The sequence below is a fragment of the Aquarana catesbeiana genome, linkage group LG06 (assembly GCF_042186555.1).
Source record: "Aquarana catesbeiana isolate 2022-GZ linkage group LG06, ASM4218655v1, whole genome shotgun sequence".
NCBI classification, from domain to species: domain Eukaryota; kingdom Metazoa; phylum Chordata; class Amphibia; order Anura; family Ranidae; genus Aquarana; species Aquarana catesbeiana.
The window spans coordinates 403617841-403636834 of record NC_133329.1 but is presented as its reverse complement, the minus strand read 5'-3'; the positions used below and the strand labels follow the sequence as shown (position 1 = coordinate 403636834).

At 42.2% G+C, this 18994-nt stretch overlaps 1 protein-coding gene across 2 annotated transcripts in view; it reads right to left on the bottom strand.

Moving 5' to 3' along the window:
* The window catches only part of LOC141147244 (contactin-associated protein-like 5), a 514695-nt gene that overhangs the window by 233898 nt on the left and 261803 nt on the right, over window positions 1–18994 (bottom strand). The window lies entirely within an intron of this gene.

Sequence of the window (18994 nt, the reverse complement as noted above, 5' to 3'; positions counted from 1 at the left end):
AGTGCATTCGGCGGTGTACAGTTTCTAATACAGTGCAGGCGGTGTACACAGTATACAATACAGTGTAGTACAGTGTTAAAAAAAAAAAATACCCATCATATCCGGAAGGCCTCCAAGGAGAGGCAGACACTCACAGGCCACTAAAAGATGGCAAGCAGCCTCTAAAATAATATTTAACAGCAGGGACCGTTCCTGCGCCCAACAACCCACGCTGTTTTTTTAAATGATTTTTTATGTACTGTATATTGCTGGGATCTGGCAATACATTATAGCCGTGAGCAATTTTAAATGACATTTTTTATTTTACAAAATTTCATTTTGCTGCAGTACTTTTCTAAACATGGGAAAGATGCGCTACTTTACTGGCAGAATAAGGGGACCCCCAGGCACGATATTTAAAGGAATATTTCATTTTTATTGTTTCACTTTAAGCATTCTTAAAATCACTGCTCCTAAAAAAACTATTGTTTTAAAAACTTTTTTTTTGCATTGATACATGTCCCCTGGGGCAGTACCCGGGTCCCCAAACCCTTTTTATGACAATAGCTTGCATATAAGCCTCTAAAATTAGCACTTTAGATTTTTTACGGTCGTGTCCCATAGACTTTAACGGTGCTGACATGTTTGCACAAATTTTTTGTCTGTTCGCAAGTTCTGGTGCGAACCGAACCGGGGGTGTTCAGCTCATTCTTAGTTGCCACCTTATCACAGTCCCTCTATAAGTCGTTGATCGCTGCCATTACCAGTATAGAGTTTTTAGCTGCATAAATTCCAGTATGTATACACCATAGTTTGTAGATGCTAGAACTTTCACACAAACCAATTAATGTACAATGATTGGGATTTTTTTTTTTTTTTTTTTTGCCAAAGACATGTTGCAAAATACATTGCAAAGAAATTGGATTTTTTTTTTACATTTTTTTTAATGGATATGTTTTATAACAGAAAGTGTTGCATGACCACGCAATTACCAGTCAACCGCTTGCCGACCACTTCACTTTTTTGAATAAAAAAATAAAACAACGGTAAAGTTAGCCCAATTTTTTTTTTAGATTGTGAAAGATAATATTACGCCAAGTAAATTGTTACCCAACATGTCAGGCTTCAAAATTGCGCCCGCTCGTGGAATGGCGTCAAACTTTTACCCTTAAAAATCTCCATAGGTTAAAAAATTCTACAGGTTGCATGTTTTGAGTTACAGAGGAGGTCTAGGGCTAGAATTATTGCTCTCACTCTAACGATTGCGGCGATACCTCACATGTGTGGCTTGACCACCATTTCCATATGCGGGCGCTACTCACGTATGCGTTCTCTTCTGCGCGTGAGCTTGACGGGACGTGGCGCTTTAAAGAAAAAAAAAAATTCTTATTTATTTTACTTGATTTTATTTATTTTTTCACTGTTTTAAAAAAAAAAAAAAAATTGGGTCACTTTTATTCCTATTACAAGGAATGTAAACATCCCTTGTAATAAAAAAAAGCATAACAGGTCCTCTTAAATATGAGATCTGGGGGGGTCAAAAAGTCCTCAGATCTCATATTTGGACTAAAATGCAATAATAAAAAAAAAAAAAATGTCATTTGAAAAAAATGACTTTGAAAAAATGTCCCTTTAAGACGTATGGGCGGAAGTGACGTTATGACGTCGCTTCCGCCCTGCTATGGTATGGAGTGAGGGGCCATCTTCCCCTCACTCGTCTCCATACCCGGCCACGGACAAGTCCCGATCGCCTCCGCCACTGCCGAGGGCTCTGGTAAGCGGCGGAGGGCGCGGGAGAGCGGCGGGAGAGGGGTGGCACCTCTCCCTCCACCGATAACGCTGATTTTGTGGCGAATCCGTCGCAGAGACCACCGTTATCGTAAACACGACCGGCTCCTGAAGAGATGGATTCCTCGGTTGTGACAGCAGCTGCTGCCGTTACCGAGATATCCACCTTCAAAGTGCCGACGTATATGTACAGGTGTCGGTCGGCAAGTGGTTAAAAGGGAGATCCGCAGTCTCAACCTTCATCTCTTCCTTTAAAACCTATATAGCAATTTTTGCTTACTATACGAATAGCCTAAAATAATTTTTTTTTTTTTTTTTTATCTAAAGTTTTCCTTCCGTACTTAAAATGGCAATATATGTACCCTCGTACCGCAACCATTTTCTGCTTTCTATAATAGCTTGAAGAGTAAAAAAAAAAAAAAAAAAAAAATTATTATTTTTATGCTGCAGAAATACGCAAAGGTCACTGGCAATTCAAGATAAAAACTTAGCGATTTTATGCCTTTTATGGCGCTTGTAAAAAGTCAAAAGCGCAAACACAATCTGGAGAGTGTGTGGCTATGTTATTAATTTAATGCACTATAAAGTTCCAAACATCTTTTTGTTCTTTATTGCACAGTGACGTGTGAAAAAGCCGGTTGGTATTACAGGCTATCCCTATCGCTCCGCCATATGTTAGACAGATTTACACGGTGAGAACAAGTTTTTTGTTGGTGCTAAAAAAGGTGAGAAAACATTTTGACAAATGCTGCTTAGAAGGAAAAAAATAAATTAAAAAATCCTCCTTTTTTTTTTTTTTTTTGTAGTCGGATTAGTCTTGTTCTAAAAGTAATTAGCAAGTAATATATCTCCGCCGAATTCCCAAACGTTCTAATTTGTTGGGCCGCAATAAATATGCTATTGTCAAAGCCAATCCATATAATTGTATCTCCAAAACAGCCAAAATGACTAATTAAGCTCCAATCGGAGTTCAGCGTTTGCAGCACAATTTCACTGTTGTGCAATAATTCTAATTGCCTAATAAATAGCAATAATGCCAGTTATTTCCCTTTCAGTTTTATCGACCATCAAAACGCCCCCGAGATATAATTTAACTGCAGCCATAATCTTTTTCGGTGGGCTTTGCTATGGCGCGCGATTTAATTAGAAATTTATTGCTATAAACAAAATATTAATGACGCCGGCTGCATTACAAATCCGCTTACCAATATTATCCAGAGTATAAAAATTATACTGTGAAACGTGTATGGGTCTTAGTTAATTTCCATAGCGAAGACATAAAATGCGTTAGGAATAAAATCCGACCATTGATTTTGATCTCTCTACGGTTTTTCTTTATGGTGCAAGGCACAAAGTTTTAATTTCTGGAGCAAAAACTTTTCGAAAAAGAGAGAAGGCCAGCGTGGTGAAGAACAATCTGCTTTGGGCCTTATGTATCTACATGGTTTGTACCAAGATCTGGAGTTCCTTTTTAGATCCACATTAGATATTTCTTTCCACCGTGTTCAATGTCTTGGGTCTGGTTATTTCAACTGAATTAATTTATAAGAACCAGTTGCTACAGTGTAGGTTTATTGCGTTGTGTCCTGGGTTGACCTGTTGAACTGGTGGTCCCTGAGTAGGAAGGGTTAATACTGCTGGTCAGGTTTTCCCACTCTTTTCAGGATAGGAGCTTATTTGTGCCCAAGGGAAAGGAGGATGGGAGACTGGTACAAGCTCCGCGTTTCCGGCTCAGAAATGCTGCACACCTGAGGAGAGGTGCCCTCTAACCAATGTTCTGTCTGTAGTGCAGTAGTGTCAACACTGTAAGAAGTATGGCCATGGATTGCAAGGTGTTAACTGTGCTCGCTTCTAAGTTTGGAAAGCCGCCCCAATGCTGAATTCAGATGATCGTGGTTTTGCAATGTCCCCACCGGGAGCGGATAAAGAATAAAGAAAGCCAGTGTGGTGAAGAACATTTTGCTTGGCCTTTATGTAAACATGGTTTGTACCAAGAGACAGAGTTTATTTTCAGCCAACGATCAGCATTAGACCTGTTCTTATAGAAAGAAATCCAGTTTGGTGAAGAATAATCTGCTTTGGGCCTTATGTATCTACATGGTTTGTACCACAATCTGGAGTTCCTTTTCAGCCAACAATTGTAATTAGATCTTGTAAGCAGGTGCTTCCAGAATGTTTTGTGTGCTAAAAGCTTCCATCCATTGTGTTCTATGTCTTGGGTCTGGCTATTTCAACCAAATTAATTTGTAAGAACCAGTTGCTACAGTGTAGGTATATTGTGTTGTGTCCTGGGTTGGCCTGTTGAACTGGTGGTCCCTAAGTAGGAAGGGTTTGTACCAAGATCTCAAGTTCCTTTTTAGCCAACAATCCACATTAGATATTTCCTCCTACCGTGTTCTATGTCTTGGGTCTGGTTATTTCAACTGAATTCATTTATAAGAACCAGTTGCTACAGTGTTGGTTTATTGTGTTGTGTCCTGGGTTGACCTGTTCAACTGGTGGCCCCTGAGTAGGAAGGGTTAATACTGCTGGTCAGGTTTTCCCACTCTTTTCAGGAAAGCTACCACTCCCTTCAGGTCAAACCAAATAAATAGAGGCTTGTGCCCCAAAGGAAAGGAAGATGGGAGACTGGTACAAGCTCTGCGATGCTGACTCAGAAATGCTGCGCACCTGAGTATAGGTGCCGTCTAACCAATTATCTGTCCGTAGTGCAGTAGTGTCAACAGCATAAGAAGTATGGCCATGGATTGCAAGGTGTTAACTGTGCAAGTTGTCCGGCTCGCTTCTAAGTTTGGGAAGCCGTCTCAATGCTGAATTCAGATGATCATGGTTTTGCAATGTCCCCACCGGGAGCGTTAAGCCCGACCTACAGCCTGCTTATAGAAATAAAGAAAGCCGGTTTGGCGAAGAACATTCTGCTTGGGCCCTTATGTATCAACATGGTTTGTACCATGAAACAGAGCTTATTTTCAGCCAACAATCTGCGTTAGACCTGTCCTTATAGAAAGAAAAGCAATTTTGTGAAGAACAGTCTGTTTTGGGCCTTATGTATCTACATGGTTTGTACCAAGATCTGGAGTTCCTTTTCAGCCAATGATCATAATTAGACATTGTAAGCAGGTGCTTCCAGAATGTTGTGTGCTAAAATTTTCTATGCATTGTGTTCTATATCTTGGGTCTGGTTATTTCAACTGAATTAATTTGTAAGCACCAGTTGCTACAGTGTAGGTTTATCGTGTTGTATCCTGGGTTGACCTGTTCAACCGGTGGCCCCTGAGTAGGAAGGAATAATACTGCTGGTCAGGTTTTCCCACTCTTTTCAAGAAGGCTACTGCCCCCTTCAGGTCAGACCGTGTAAATAGGGGCTTATTTGTGCCCCAGGGGAAAGGAAGATGGGAGACTGGTGCAAGCTCCGCGGTACCGGCTCAGAAATGCTGCTTACCTGAGGAGAGGTCCCCTCTAACCAATGTTCTGTCCATAGTGCAGTAGTGTGAGAAGCATGGCCATGGATTGCAAGGTGGTAACTATGCAAGTTGTCCGGCTCGCTTCTAAGTTTGGAAAGCCACCCCAATGCTGAATTCAGCTGATTGTGGTTTTGCAGTGTCCCCACCGGGAGTGTTAAGCCCCACCTGCAGCCTGCTTATAGAAATAAAGAAAGCCAGTTTGTTGAAGAACCTTCTGCTTGGGCCCTTATGTAACAATATGGTTTGTACCAAGACACAGAGTTTATTTTCAGCCTTAGACCTGTCCTTATAGAAAGAAAACCAGTCTGGTGAAGAACAATCTGTTTTGGGCCTTGTGTATCTACATGGTTTGTACCAAGATCTGGAGTTCCTTTTCAGCCAATGATCGTAATTAGCAGGTGCTTCCAGAATGTTTTGTGTGCTAAAAGTTTCCATTCATTGTGTTCTACGACTTGGATCTGGTTATTTCAACCAAATTCATTTGTAAGAACCAGTTGCTACAGTGTAGGTTTATTGTGTTGACCTGTTGAACCGGTGGCCCCTGAGTAGGAAGGGTTAATGCTGCTGGTCAGTTTTTCCCACTCTTTTCAGGAAGGCTACCGCCCCCTTCAGGTCACACCATATAAAAAGTGGTTTATTTGTGCCCCAAGGGAAAGGCGGATGGGAGACGGTTCCAGATGTAGTCAATCCTTTGTCACTCTGCGCCCCCTTGTGGGAGCCCAGTTGGGGTTCCGAGGGATATGAACTTACATGAACTTGTGCTACCAAATGCCGGACCTTTTATGGATTATTGCTACCTCATGAGGATTTACTGCCAATCATGAATTCTTGCCTTATTTAGGACGTTAATGGACTTTACCACCTAAACTCAGGTATGACTCCCTTATGGGGCACTTCAGTGTGGGCACTTAGTGACCTTTGTTAGGCATGTGTGTTGGAGAGGTCTTGGAAAACTGCTTTTGTACTACTTTCCACTATTTTAGTAGAACAGCAATCAGTCCTGGAGTCCTGGAGCAAGCCCCAGCCTGTGTCTTCGGAAGGGCATGTACATGACAGATTGGGCTCATAGAAAAGGACTGTAGTTCTGCACAATGAGGACTGAGGAGGAAGCTGGGTACAGTGATGGAGTGTAGAGAGGGTATGTAAATGCTGGGCAATTTTTTTAACACAGAATGGGAGGGGCACCAACATTGAATATAAATTTGAACTTGGGGTGACACTTAAAAGCTTAAAATCTAAAGCTGGCCATGCATAGTTAGTCTGCAGCCTGCATGAGAAAAGTGCCCCATCCACAACGTGTGAATCTCCCACTGCGGCTATTATATTCTGACAGCTGGCAACAGTGACTAGAAGTAGCCGCTGTTCATCTGACAATTTTCCGTCTGGCTCCTTCGATTGTTCAGGAGCGACTGACTGAAGAGTGTGGGGTGAGAAGGTGGTGAGAAGGTGGTGACAGGGCAACCCACAGAGCGAATTCCGGCTGGCTCATCAGGAACGAGCTAAAACTCACATAGCGTATGTTCAGCTTAAAGTGGTAGGAAACTCTGTACTACCACTTGTACCTACAGGTAAGCCTATAATTAGGCTTACCTGCAGGTATTGCGAGTGTCTCCAAATCTTGCACAGTTTAGGAGATATTCAGAGTGCATGCAACCGATGACATCATCAGCGCATACGCTCTGAAGGTCCAGCTTACAGTGCCAAACCTTCAAAGCCCGTGCCGGAGGACGTCATTGCGCCCCCCGGCCACTCATGTAGCCGGAGGTCTGCGAACCCAGAAGGAGATGTCAGCCATCTCACCGGTGACAGCGCGGTGCTAGAGGGCTTTGTTCTAAGGTAAGTTTCTCATAATGTGCTAGTATGCGATGCTAGTACGCGGCCTTGAAATGGGTGTATATTAGTAAAATCGGCAATGTAAAAAAAACAGGAGTGAACAAGTGCCCAATGATAAATGCAAAGAGGGGGAAAAATAAATAAATAAAATAATATGTGAACAAAAAAAATTCTTAAAAAAAAAACTTACTGGTGTAGGGTGATTGCCTGAGTGAACAAAAACCACAGTGGAGACACTTTGATTTTTTTGTGAATTAAATGGGAATTGAAAATTGGGATGGGAATTGAAATGCTGGACGTTGAATGCTATAAATACCCAAGATGGTGGGCGGGTCCCCGCCAACGTCACACTCTGTTTTTATAATGTCAACTTACTTAGTCAAGTTACGAGTTATCAGAATTCCGCATCTAAACAAATGGAACTGAACTAATTAATAATACATAATAATAATGAAAAGTTTTAATTATTATTATTGTTATTTATTACTGTTTATTTGTTACGTTCCATGCGTTTCCTTATTTCGGATAATTCGTAACTTTGGATAAATTTGTATACGCTACGTTCACTAACAGACAAATTTGAAATTAAATTCCAATGTCTATAATTTAATAGTAATAAAGTTATTATTAATTAGTTATTATTTCAGATTTTCAAATTTTCGGGTTTTTGAATTTTTCGGATTTTTGTTCTTATTTTCACATTTTCGAATTTCTGAATATTCGAATTTTACAAATTTCCGAATATTCTAATTTACGAATATTCGCAAAAATGTGTTAAACTGGTTTTCGTTAATTTGGATATTTCCGAATTAACGAATCTGTCGAAATTCAATATTCAAATGAATTCAGAACAAAATGAATTGCTCATGTCTTTTGGCTGCTGCTGCTGTCAGTCAAAACCTTTGAGCAGAGAGCGGGGGATGGACCGAGCCAGGCTGTGTGCCTGAATAGACGCAAACAACGCAACTCGGGGGGGGGGGGGCTCACACGAATGGGAACTTGTCAGATGGGAGGAGCCAGGAGAACCGGCAGGGGACCAGAGAAGAGGGGGATCAGGGTTGCTCTGTGCAAAACCATTACATAGAGCAGGTAAGTATGACATGTGCAATTTATTTTGTTACTAATTCATTTTCTGAGGAAATTCTGCATATTCGTTCATATTCGAATGAACGAAAAATATTCTTTTGACGAATGCTTTCGAAACGCAAATTGTCAGAAAGAATGAAAACCCAAAAGAACTAAAAATCTGAAAATACATAAACCTGAAAGAACGAAAAAAGATTCAACCTACGAGTTTAACTAATCAATTTTATTTGGATAATTTCGTTTTTCATATTTTCTATTATAATTAACCACTTGCTGACCAGCCGCCATCATTATACTGCGGCAGGTCGGCATGATCCCGCGAGCCGTCCTAGCTATACGTCGGCTCCTTTAAGTGGGAAAGTAGGTGCACGCACGCACCCACTGCCCCGCGGGGGTGCCGATGCTCGTGACCGCCGGTCGCAATGACCGCCGGCCACGAGCGATCGCGGGCACGAGAGGCAGAACAGGGACGTGTGTGTGTGTGTGTAAACACACAAATCCCTGTTCTGTTCTGAAAGGAGAGAGAAATTGTGAGTTCCTAATAGCTAGGAACAACGATCTGTCATCTCCTCTAGGTCTGTCCCCTCCCCCTACAGTTAGAACACACAGTCAGGGAACACAGTTAACCCCTTGATCGCCCCCTAGTGTTAACCTCTTCCCTGCCAGTGACATTTTTACAGTAATCAGTGCATTTTTAAAGCATTGATCGCTGTATAATTGTCAATCATCCCAAAAATGTGTCAAAAGTGTCCGATGTGTTCGCCATATTGTCGCAGTCAAGAAAAAAATCGCAGATCGCTGCCATTACTAGTAAAAAAAAAAATAATAATATAAATGCCATAAAATTATCCCCTATTTTGTATACGCTATAACTTTTGTGCAAACCAATCAATATACGCTTATTGCGATTTTTATTACCAAAAATATGTAGAAGAATACATATCGGCCTAAACTGAGGAAAAAAATGAGCTTTTTTTAAAAAAAAAATTGGGATATTTATTATAGCAAAAAGTACAAAATATTGTGTTTTTTTTTCAAAATTGGCGCACTTTTTTTTGTTTATTGCGCAAAAAATAAAAACCGCAGAGGTGATCAAATACCACCAAAAGAAAGCTCTATTTGTGGGGAAAAATGGACATCAATTTTGATTGGGTGCAACGTCGCATGACCGCGCAATTGTCAGTTAAAACCACGCAGTGCCGAATCGCAAAAAGTGCTCTGGTCATTGAGCAGCCAAATGGTCCGGGGCTTAAGTGGTTACATTTGTAACTAATATTATTGTTTTTATTATTATTAATATATTATTATAAACTATTAAATTATCGATAAAGTAGCTGAAGTCAGTAATTCTTCTATTCAGGTCTCGGTGCCATAGCAGCTAATTTGGGATCGATTACATTTACATTTTTATTGGAATTTTCTTCGAAATTTGGCTAAAGTAACCTTAGAACGTAAGGACTACAAATGCATCCGCATCTAAACAAACAGAACGGAACGAATACGAATGCATCCGAAGTTACCAATTATCCGAAGTAATGAATGCCGCATCTAAACGAATGGAATGTGATGAATGCATCCGAAGTTACGAATTATACGAACTAACGAATGGCGCTTCTAAACGAATGGAACGGGGCGAACACAAATACATCCAGAGTTACGAATTATCCGAACTAACGTAACATAACGTTACTTTGTAACTAAACGAATGGAATGGGACGAATACATACAAAGTTACGAATTATCCAAAATAATGAATGCTGAAGCTAAACGAATGGAATGGGACGGAATATGATTACATCCAAAGTTACAAATTATCCGAAGTACCGAATACTGCATCTAAACGAATAAAACGGGACGAATACGAATGCATCCGAAGTTACAAATTATCCGAAGTACCGAATACCGCATCTAAACGAATAAAACGGGACGAATACGAATGCATCCGAAGTTACAAATTATCCGAAGTACCGAATACCGCATCTAAACGAATAAAACGGGACGAATACGAATGCATCCGAAGTTACAAATTATCCGAAGTACCGAATACCGCATCTAAACGAATAAAACGGGACGAATACGAATGCATCCGAAGTTACAAATTATCCGAAGTAATGAATGCTGCATCTAAACGAATGGAACGGGACGAATACGACTGCATCCGAAGTTACGAATGATCCAAACTGACGTAATGTAACGTTACTTCATAACTAAATGAATAGAACGGGACAAATACGAATACATCCAAAGTTATGAATTATCCAAAGTAATGAATGCCGCATCTAAACTAATGGAATGGGACGGAATACGAATGCATCTGAAGTTACGAATTATCCAAAATAATGAGTGCCACCTCTAAACTAATGGAACGAATAGGAATGTATCCAAAGTTACGAATTATCCAAAGTAATGAATGCCGCATCTAAACGAATGGAACGGGACGAATACGAATGCATCCAAAGTTATAAATTATCCGAAGTAACGAATGCTGCATCTAAACAAATGGAACAGAATGAATACGAATGATCCAAAGTAAGGTATGCCGATTATAACGAATGATCCGATAAACGAAAAAAAAAAAACCGAAAGAAATGAAAACTAAACGAAACAAATTTTTCAGTAGTCCTCATGTCTGAAACGGTAAGTATAACATGTTTGTTATTTTAATGGAAAAAAGACAAATCTCAAGCTTTACAATCACTTTCAGCTTCACCACCATGTGAATAAACATTTGTGACCGGCCCCATCAGCACCTCTGCAAGGGGACAAATCTTAAAATTTTTGCATTTTTTAATATCTGTATTTGATTTTGGGAGGGGGGGGGGGGGGGCGACAGATGGCTCTCTTGTGATGTGGGACTCTGATGTGAAGGGGGAATTTTAATATGTGTTGATGTCAGGGGTGGCCCGTCCTTTAAGGGCGCACGGGCGCCGCCTCCCCTATCCATGCATCCAACCCCTTTCAGGACACCGACGCATGGATTCCAATGCGGGGGAGGGGCTGTCTTTTTTGAAGCACCGATTAGAGCCAGAGGCTCTAATAAGCTTCAATATAGGGTGGGCGCGGATCGCAGAGATTGTGCTCCAATCCCACCCAGGTGTGTTACAACAGAGAATCAATATTTGCTGTTTTAACACTGATCCTCCTTCCAGCCAATCAGGAAGCGGGTTTTGACACCGGTCACCCGATTAGCTGAAAGGACAGGCAAATTTATTGGACGCCAAGGAGGAGGGAAGAGCCGTGAAGCCGCCATGATGCAGAGAGGACACAGGACATGCTGTCTGCCGCCCATAGGAGCCAGCAACCCGCCCATAGGAGCCCGCAACCTGCCCATAGGAGCCCGCAACCCAGCCACTGCCCGCCACCCATAGGAGCCCGCAACCCACCCATAGGAGCAGGCAACCCGGCCACTGCCCCCCACCCATAGGAGTCTGCAACCCACCCATAGGAGATGGAAACCTGGCCACTGCCCGCCACCCATAGGAGCCCGCAACCCACCCATAGGAGCAGGCAACCCACCCATAGGAGCAGGCAACCCGGCCACTGCCCCCCACCCATAGGAATCCGCAACTTACCCATAGGAGACGGCAACCTGGCCACTGCCTGCCACCCATAGGAGCCCGCAACCCACCCATAGGAGCTGGCAACCCGCCCATAGGAGCCCGCAAACCACCCATAGGAGCCCGCAACCTGGCCGCTTTCCGCCGCCCATAGGAGCCCGTCCGCCTGCAACCGATGGGGTAAGTGCCGGGGGGGGGTTGTTTGCCGCCCCCCTCCCCCCCAAAAAAAACCACCAGCCACCACTGGTAGATCTTACGAAGCCCAACCATTTTTACTGCACCCCCAGATCAGACAATCTAGATCTGGCCCTGTTGTCAATGCATGAATGAAAAGAAGAAAAAAAAAAAACAGATACAACAAGGGAGAATAAGGCCTTTGTTCAAGACTTCAATTGTGATATGGGGAACCCAAATAACTTACAGGTTTAAAATACAGTTAAAAAATTGCTTCTTCTCTGGAAGTTTTAGCAGCAACATCTGTATATTTATCAACTATTATTGGTACTCCAAAAAATTATTATCAAAATGTTTTAATTTTTACATATAGTTAAATAGTAGGTGAGGTTGAGAAAAGACACAAGTCCATCAAGTCCAACCTATGTGTGTGATTATATGTCAGTATTACATTGTATATCCCTGTATGTTGCAGTAGTTTAGGTGATTTTCTAATAGTTTTTTGAAACTATCAATGTACCCCCACTGAGACCACCACCTGTGGAAGGGAATTCCACATCCCTGCCGCTCTTACAGTAAAGAACCCTCTACGTAGTTTAAGGTTAAACCTCTTTTTTTCAAATTTTAATGAGTGGCTACGAGTCTTATTAAACTCCCTTCCGCTAAAAAAGTTTTATCCCTTTTGACTGCCTTTCCTTGCCATTTGCCTAACAAAAAATTGTCTCTCAGTCCTCTAAAGCAGGGGTCTCCAAACTTTCCAAACAAAGGGCCATTATGCTATCCTTCAGACTTTAGGGAGGCCAGACTGTGGCAATTAGGGGTACAAAATGTCCCAGCATCAGTGGTATTAAGCGATCCCCCATCATTGGTGTCATTGGGAAGAACTGTGCCTCATTGTTGATGTCATTGGGCCTCATTGTTGATGTCATTGAGCCTCATTGTTGGTGTCATTGGGAGGAACTGTGCTCCATCATTAATGTCATTGTTGGGAATTGTGCCCCACGGTTGATGTCATAGGCAGGAATTGTGCCCTTCATTGATGTCAGTGAATAAAATAGTGCCCCAGGGGGCGGATAAAAGCAAGCAAATGATGACGTCCAATAGGACGAAACGCATCATGTGATGCTCTTGGAATCGTTGCCTATACTCCATTTTATGTACAGGCTTGTTTTATCGGATTTGCTGAAAGCGTAAACCCCCCTTTTTTTTACATTTAAACGTCAAACAGTATCACGCTATGTGCGGATCATTTGTTTTTCATGAACACCATTTGATGTGATTCATCGCATGTTTTGGAGTCCATCATGGATACCTGACAGTCCTCATTCAACATTGGGTGGAACCCTTCTTACACACGAGCGGAATTTCTGACAGAAAGAGTCCGATGGGAGCTTTCCATTGTATATTCCAACCGTGTGTATGCCCCATCTGACTTTTTCTGTCGAAAATTCAGACGGACTTAGATAGAGAACATGTTTTATATCTTTCCAACGGAACAAATTACTATCGGAAAAAACGCTCATCTGTATGCTGTTCCGACGCACCAAAAACAACGCATGCTCTGAAGAAAGTACGAGACGGAAGCTATTGGCTACTGGCTATTGAACTTCCGTTTTCTAGTCCCGTCGTACGTGTTGTATGTCACCGTGTTCTGGACGGTCGGAATTTGGTGTGACCGTGTGTATGCAAGACAGCTTGAGCGGAACTCCGTCGTAAAGCCCTTCAGAGTTTATTCCGACGGCAAAACCGGTTGTGTGTACAGGACATTACCGTTTTTCCAGTGGTGGGAGTTCCTGTTTGAGGTCATTCCCTCAAGAGTGCCTGTTTGACCCACGTGCTATATGGTACGTGTGTCCATCAAATCTGGTAAGCGTGAACACTTTACCATTTTGACTGTATTTTCAAGATTCATCCCGGATTATCCAAGAAAAGACCTTTTCACTTTTTCCTGAACTCATCTTCCATAGATGTGTATTATTCACTTTGGACTTTTATGTTTTGGTTTTGTTCACATTCAATTTTGCATTGCCTATTTTACCTTTTCAGGTTCACATGTTATTTACTTGCTCAGTTAGCGCCACACTTTTGTTTTTTATTTCCATTTTGCACTGTATGTCTAGTGACATGTTGGCTGCTTATTTTGTTCTCTATGCGCAATTTTTTTCTTTCTTTCTTCTTTTATAAAAGCAAGCAAAGGCCCGCATCTGGCCCCTCCCGGGCCCCAGTTTGAAACATCTGCTCTAAAGGGTCAAAGGTGGCCAATGCAGTTCCACGCCATAAGGTTTGTTCTCTTTAAGTTCAGGTCAAACTCATATTCAACCCGAATTCAACGTTAATCAGCATGCACCATTTTTGTTTGGCTTATCTGCAAGACTAAGTAATGCTTTGCCATATAGGTCTTGTCCTTGTGCACAATGAGAAGTGGGAACGCCTGAGGCTTACCGGGAATGCTAATGGAAATAGTTGTAATAGTAGTTACTGTGTATCTGATAAAGTGTATAAACAGAATGAGATTTCAATGAAATAGTCATTTTCCTGTTTGCCATGAAATGACCCCGCATATAGCACTTAAGGTGGAAAAAAAAACATAATCAGTTTGGATTCCTGCCTTCTGAGACTTAGCTTCTCCACTTTTCACAAAGGTTCCTATTACTTTCTAGATGCAGAGTATACCGGAGCCATAATGTCCCAATTTGATGAGGAAAATGTTGCACAACAATTTTCTGTTAACTAATATTTGGCTACCAGCATATTCTGTAAGACATATCCAAGAGGAACTTCAAAACTTTAAGGTTCAATAAAACAGACAAAACATAATTATTCAACAAGCTCACTGGCTTTGGTAAGGAATTTCATGTGAAGCATGGCTTCCCTTCGACAGGCAACCAGAATGTGACTCAAAGTGTGAAAATATGGTCTGGTGCCCCCCGTTGTGTTTTCACGCTTTGAGCATTTGTTCAAGACAAGGTTTCATAAGACAAGCTTGACCTGGTTGAAGTTGGAAAGTGGTTTGAAACTTATCCTTTCCAAATAATGCTGTGTGGATTGAAAGGAAAAGAAAAAAGTTGGTCACTAAGTATTATAGAAAGACCAATATATGGAAATAGGGGAGTCCAGTAGGCAGGGGCAGTTAGCTAGTCTGCCACTAGGTGACTCTGTTCCAGTATAGTGCCTGGTCACAGAAAGCAGTGTCATCAGGTGCAGGGCCCCTTTTAGATAGAGCCCTCCTGTAGTGATGCACTGGGTGAGTCGGTGGGCACATATAAGACAGGTTGGAAGGAGCCCTAGTGCAGTTGGTGCATGAGAGCCAAAACCCCCACACCAGTACAGATGTAACTAGCATGTGGAGGCCCTGAACAGGGCTAGAGGCCAGGGAGAAGAGACCTGCACTCAGTAGGAGACCGGGTGTAGACTTCCTGACCCTTATGGTGGTGGGTGCTAGGGCAGGTTTAAAAAGGCCTTTTGTGAGGCTATTCCCCTGGACATGTACCTATGGAGGAGGCAACTACAGAGATCCCATTCCAGAGAGTACTAATGTCCATGGGTGGAGAGAGACTGTTGAGGGAAGATGGCTGACTTAAAGTGCTGCATGATGCTTTCATGTGACTACTGTGGACCATCTACTAAATGTGATTATGCACTGTCCAATGATCCTGGATAGTATGCCGATGTGATGTTGCTGTTTATGCCATTTTCCAAGGACTACCAGTAAAGTGCAGCAACTCAGTTTATGTATGGATATTCCTTCCTTTGGGTGGATATAAAGGTCAACAGCCAGGAATGTCGGGAGGTGGGCTCTGGCATGGAGAGGGCACAAGATGGCGAAGGGTGCAGCCTTAGTAGAAGAGTCAATGTTCTAGCAAGGAGAGGAGCGAGGAAGAGACTTATGCTCTTGGCGCCAACACCTAGCCAATCGTAAGCCCCTACTTACAGTTTTTTTCAGAGAAAAGCACACACACATCATCTTGCCAAAAAGCCAACCAGCTTCCTGTCTGTTGGCACACATTTAAAATTGTCCAATAATTTCAATAACTTTACCCATCATATAGTCCTATATTAAAACGTGAGTACAGCCAAATCTTTAGTTCTGGGTAGAAATGGAAAGGAGTAGAACCCATGCTACCGCTATCTTGGTCCTGTTAGAATGATTGCCTCTCAAATACTATTGACTGCCTCAATGACAATGGTTCACCAAACAGAAAGAGAGAGGAAATCAGGCCATAATAAAAAGTTGATAGGAGTTCTAGCATTCCATTACTATACATATATTGTTGGACTTAGGTCAAATATAGTGCTTAAAGGATACTTGCCAAACTCTTCTTATTACAGGAGATTTACAGGTGTTGATATTTTTTACACTGTTACATTGTAGATGGGTCTAGCTTGGACCAATGTAACTATGTATACACCATACCTGTAGGATCCCTCTAGACCAGGGATCTCCAAACTACGGCCCTCCAGCTGTTCCGGAACTTCACGTCCCATGAGGCATTGTAAAACTGTGACAATCACAGACATAATTAAGCATGATGGGTTGTAATTCCTGAACAACTGGAGGGCCATCGTTTGGAGGCCCCTGCTCTAGACCAGTGGTTCTTCATCTTTTGTGAGTCATGGACCCCTTTAAGAATCTAATGAAAGCTATAGACCTTCATGATGATACAAAGTTAAATTTTTAAACATGGGCCAACAGCAAGTCAAGAGATGCTTAGTGGTGGCAGGATGCATTTTCTTTAATTTTCTTCAATAAGAAACCATTTATTGGGGCAAGGGGAGGGCTATATAGTGAATGTAAATGTTAATTTTTATCATCTATGGGCCGCTTATGGGGTACATGGACCACAGGTTAAGAACCCCTGATCTAGAAGCTGGAAATCACTAAGGGAAACACTGTCAGGGCCGGTACAAGGGGTGGGTGGGAGGTGCAGGTGCCCTGGGTGCAATGGTTTACTGTAGGGATGGGGGTGCCTTCCTTGATGACCTTGTCCCAGCACTGCACACCGCTGCTATATTGCTACTCCAATGATCTCCACTAGCTTGCAGATCCTGTGCTGAGTGGCTGCCTTTCTGCATTCTGAACACAGGAGGCTGGCTGCTTGGCACAGATGCCATTCAGAGATCTCTCTGTATTTCCTCAATGGATACAAATCATTCTCTGATTGGACGAGTTGGAGAGGTGGGGTTGTGACACCACACTCTCCACCTTATTCAATCATAGAATGTAGAAAGAAATGTAAAGCATTCTTTAAATGGCACCCATGCCCAGCAGCTGACCACTTGTATTCACAATGCAGCATGGCAGCCGCTCGGCATGGGACGCAGAACTACTACAGTGATTTCCAGCTTCTATAAGGATCCCACAGATATGGCACATGCATTGGTCCAAGCTAGACCAATGTAACTATATAAAGATATTCATACCTGGAATTCTTCTTTAAGGATTCCTTGCCCACCATTTATTCATACAACACAAAGGGTTACCCACACAGAGATTGTTCAGTATCTCTCTGCCAAAACAATTTCAGCATTCAATCTCTTGGCTTCCTCTTGCAGCACCGCTGCTCTGGCCTCAGGCTTCGGCCCTTGTCTGTATCCTCATGACAGTTCACAAAGTCAAACTTTTGTGGAAAAATGCACCATCTCACAGCTCTCAGCTAAACTTGCTCCCACTATAACTTCGGGGTAGAACCCTCCTCTGTCTCGCAGGTGGAGCCCTTAACTGTTGTCAGCACCCATACTAAAAGTGTTGTTCACACTTGTATAATCAAAATGCTGGTTATCAGCATTTTTCTGAGTTTCTGAGCCCAAGGTTGGTGGCTTCATCTCACTCAAGACTCCACAATGTCTCCAGGCTTCAGGAGTCCAGGACTTACTAATCCCAGACAGTGATGAGTTTAAAGTTTGGTCCAAACATAAGCTTAGACCAAACTTTGGCTGTTCAGGTTTTCTTCCAAATGCCAGATTCTTTTACTTTGCATACCTCCCAACATTTTGAGATGGGAATGAGGGACACCTACTAGCAAACGTATGTAGGCATAGGACACGCCCCCTGTCGCACCCCCTTAAAGGTGAATTAACCAAGAAAAAAAAAGGTTATTTAAATCCACAAGGGCTTTTTTTTATCACTACTATTCCTTTATATTGGCTTTAAAAATTTACAAATGTAGCAATTTAGAAATTGGATGAAAGGTTTAGCGCTGGGAAACACTTTTTGAAGGATAAAAAGTGCATTTTATATACAACTATATAGATCAGACCAAAATGAGGGACAAATGAGGAGGAAAGAGGCACAGAGGGACATTGCTCCAATTCAGGGACAGTCCTTTGAAATCAGGGACAGTTGGGAGCTATGTACTTGGTCAACAAAAGCCAAACACCATTCATTCACTGGCTGAGAATCCCCCGCCATGTAAACAAAGAGGCGGAGTTAGCGTGATGTCACTGACCAAATGTGGTCACATGGCCCTATTTTGGCAATAAAATGAAACGCAAACCACTTTTCTTCCTATGAGCCATCCAACCAGGAGCCCTTCACTTTGTATGGGTGAGATCTCTAGGTGACACTGAGGCTGCATTCAGTTTCACCTATGATGCATGCTCCACCTGAGTATTTACATTGCTGCAAGGTGATATCCTGCCACAATATATAATTGTTTTCTTCCTATGATGTCTCATAGGAAGAAAACTGGCCTTGCATTTAATTTTATTGCCAAAATAGGGCCATGTGGCCACATTTGGTCAGTGATATCACGCTGACTCTGCCACTTTGTTTACATGGCAGGGGATTCTCGGCCAGTGAATGAATGGTGTTCAGCTTCTGTTGAACAAGTAAAAGAATCTGGCATTTGGAAGAACATCTGAACAGCCAACGTTTAGTCCAAGATTGTGTTTGGACCAAACTTTAAACTCATCACTGTCTAGGATTCGTAAGTCCTGGTCAGGGTCCTGGAGACGTTGTTTGAATTACTTGTGGATATTTTCCCTCACTTCCTGCCTGATAAAACAGTTGACACTGAGATAATAAATTAGGGCAAATCTCTCTAATGGAGTGTCGGATGGCAGTAAAAACCTCATAGGGGGGTGACAATCTTTTCGCACTCTATAAAAACGAAA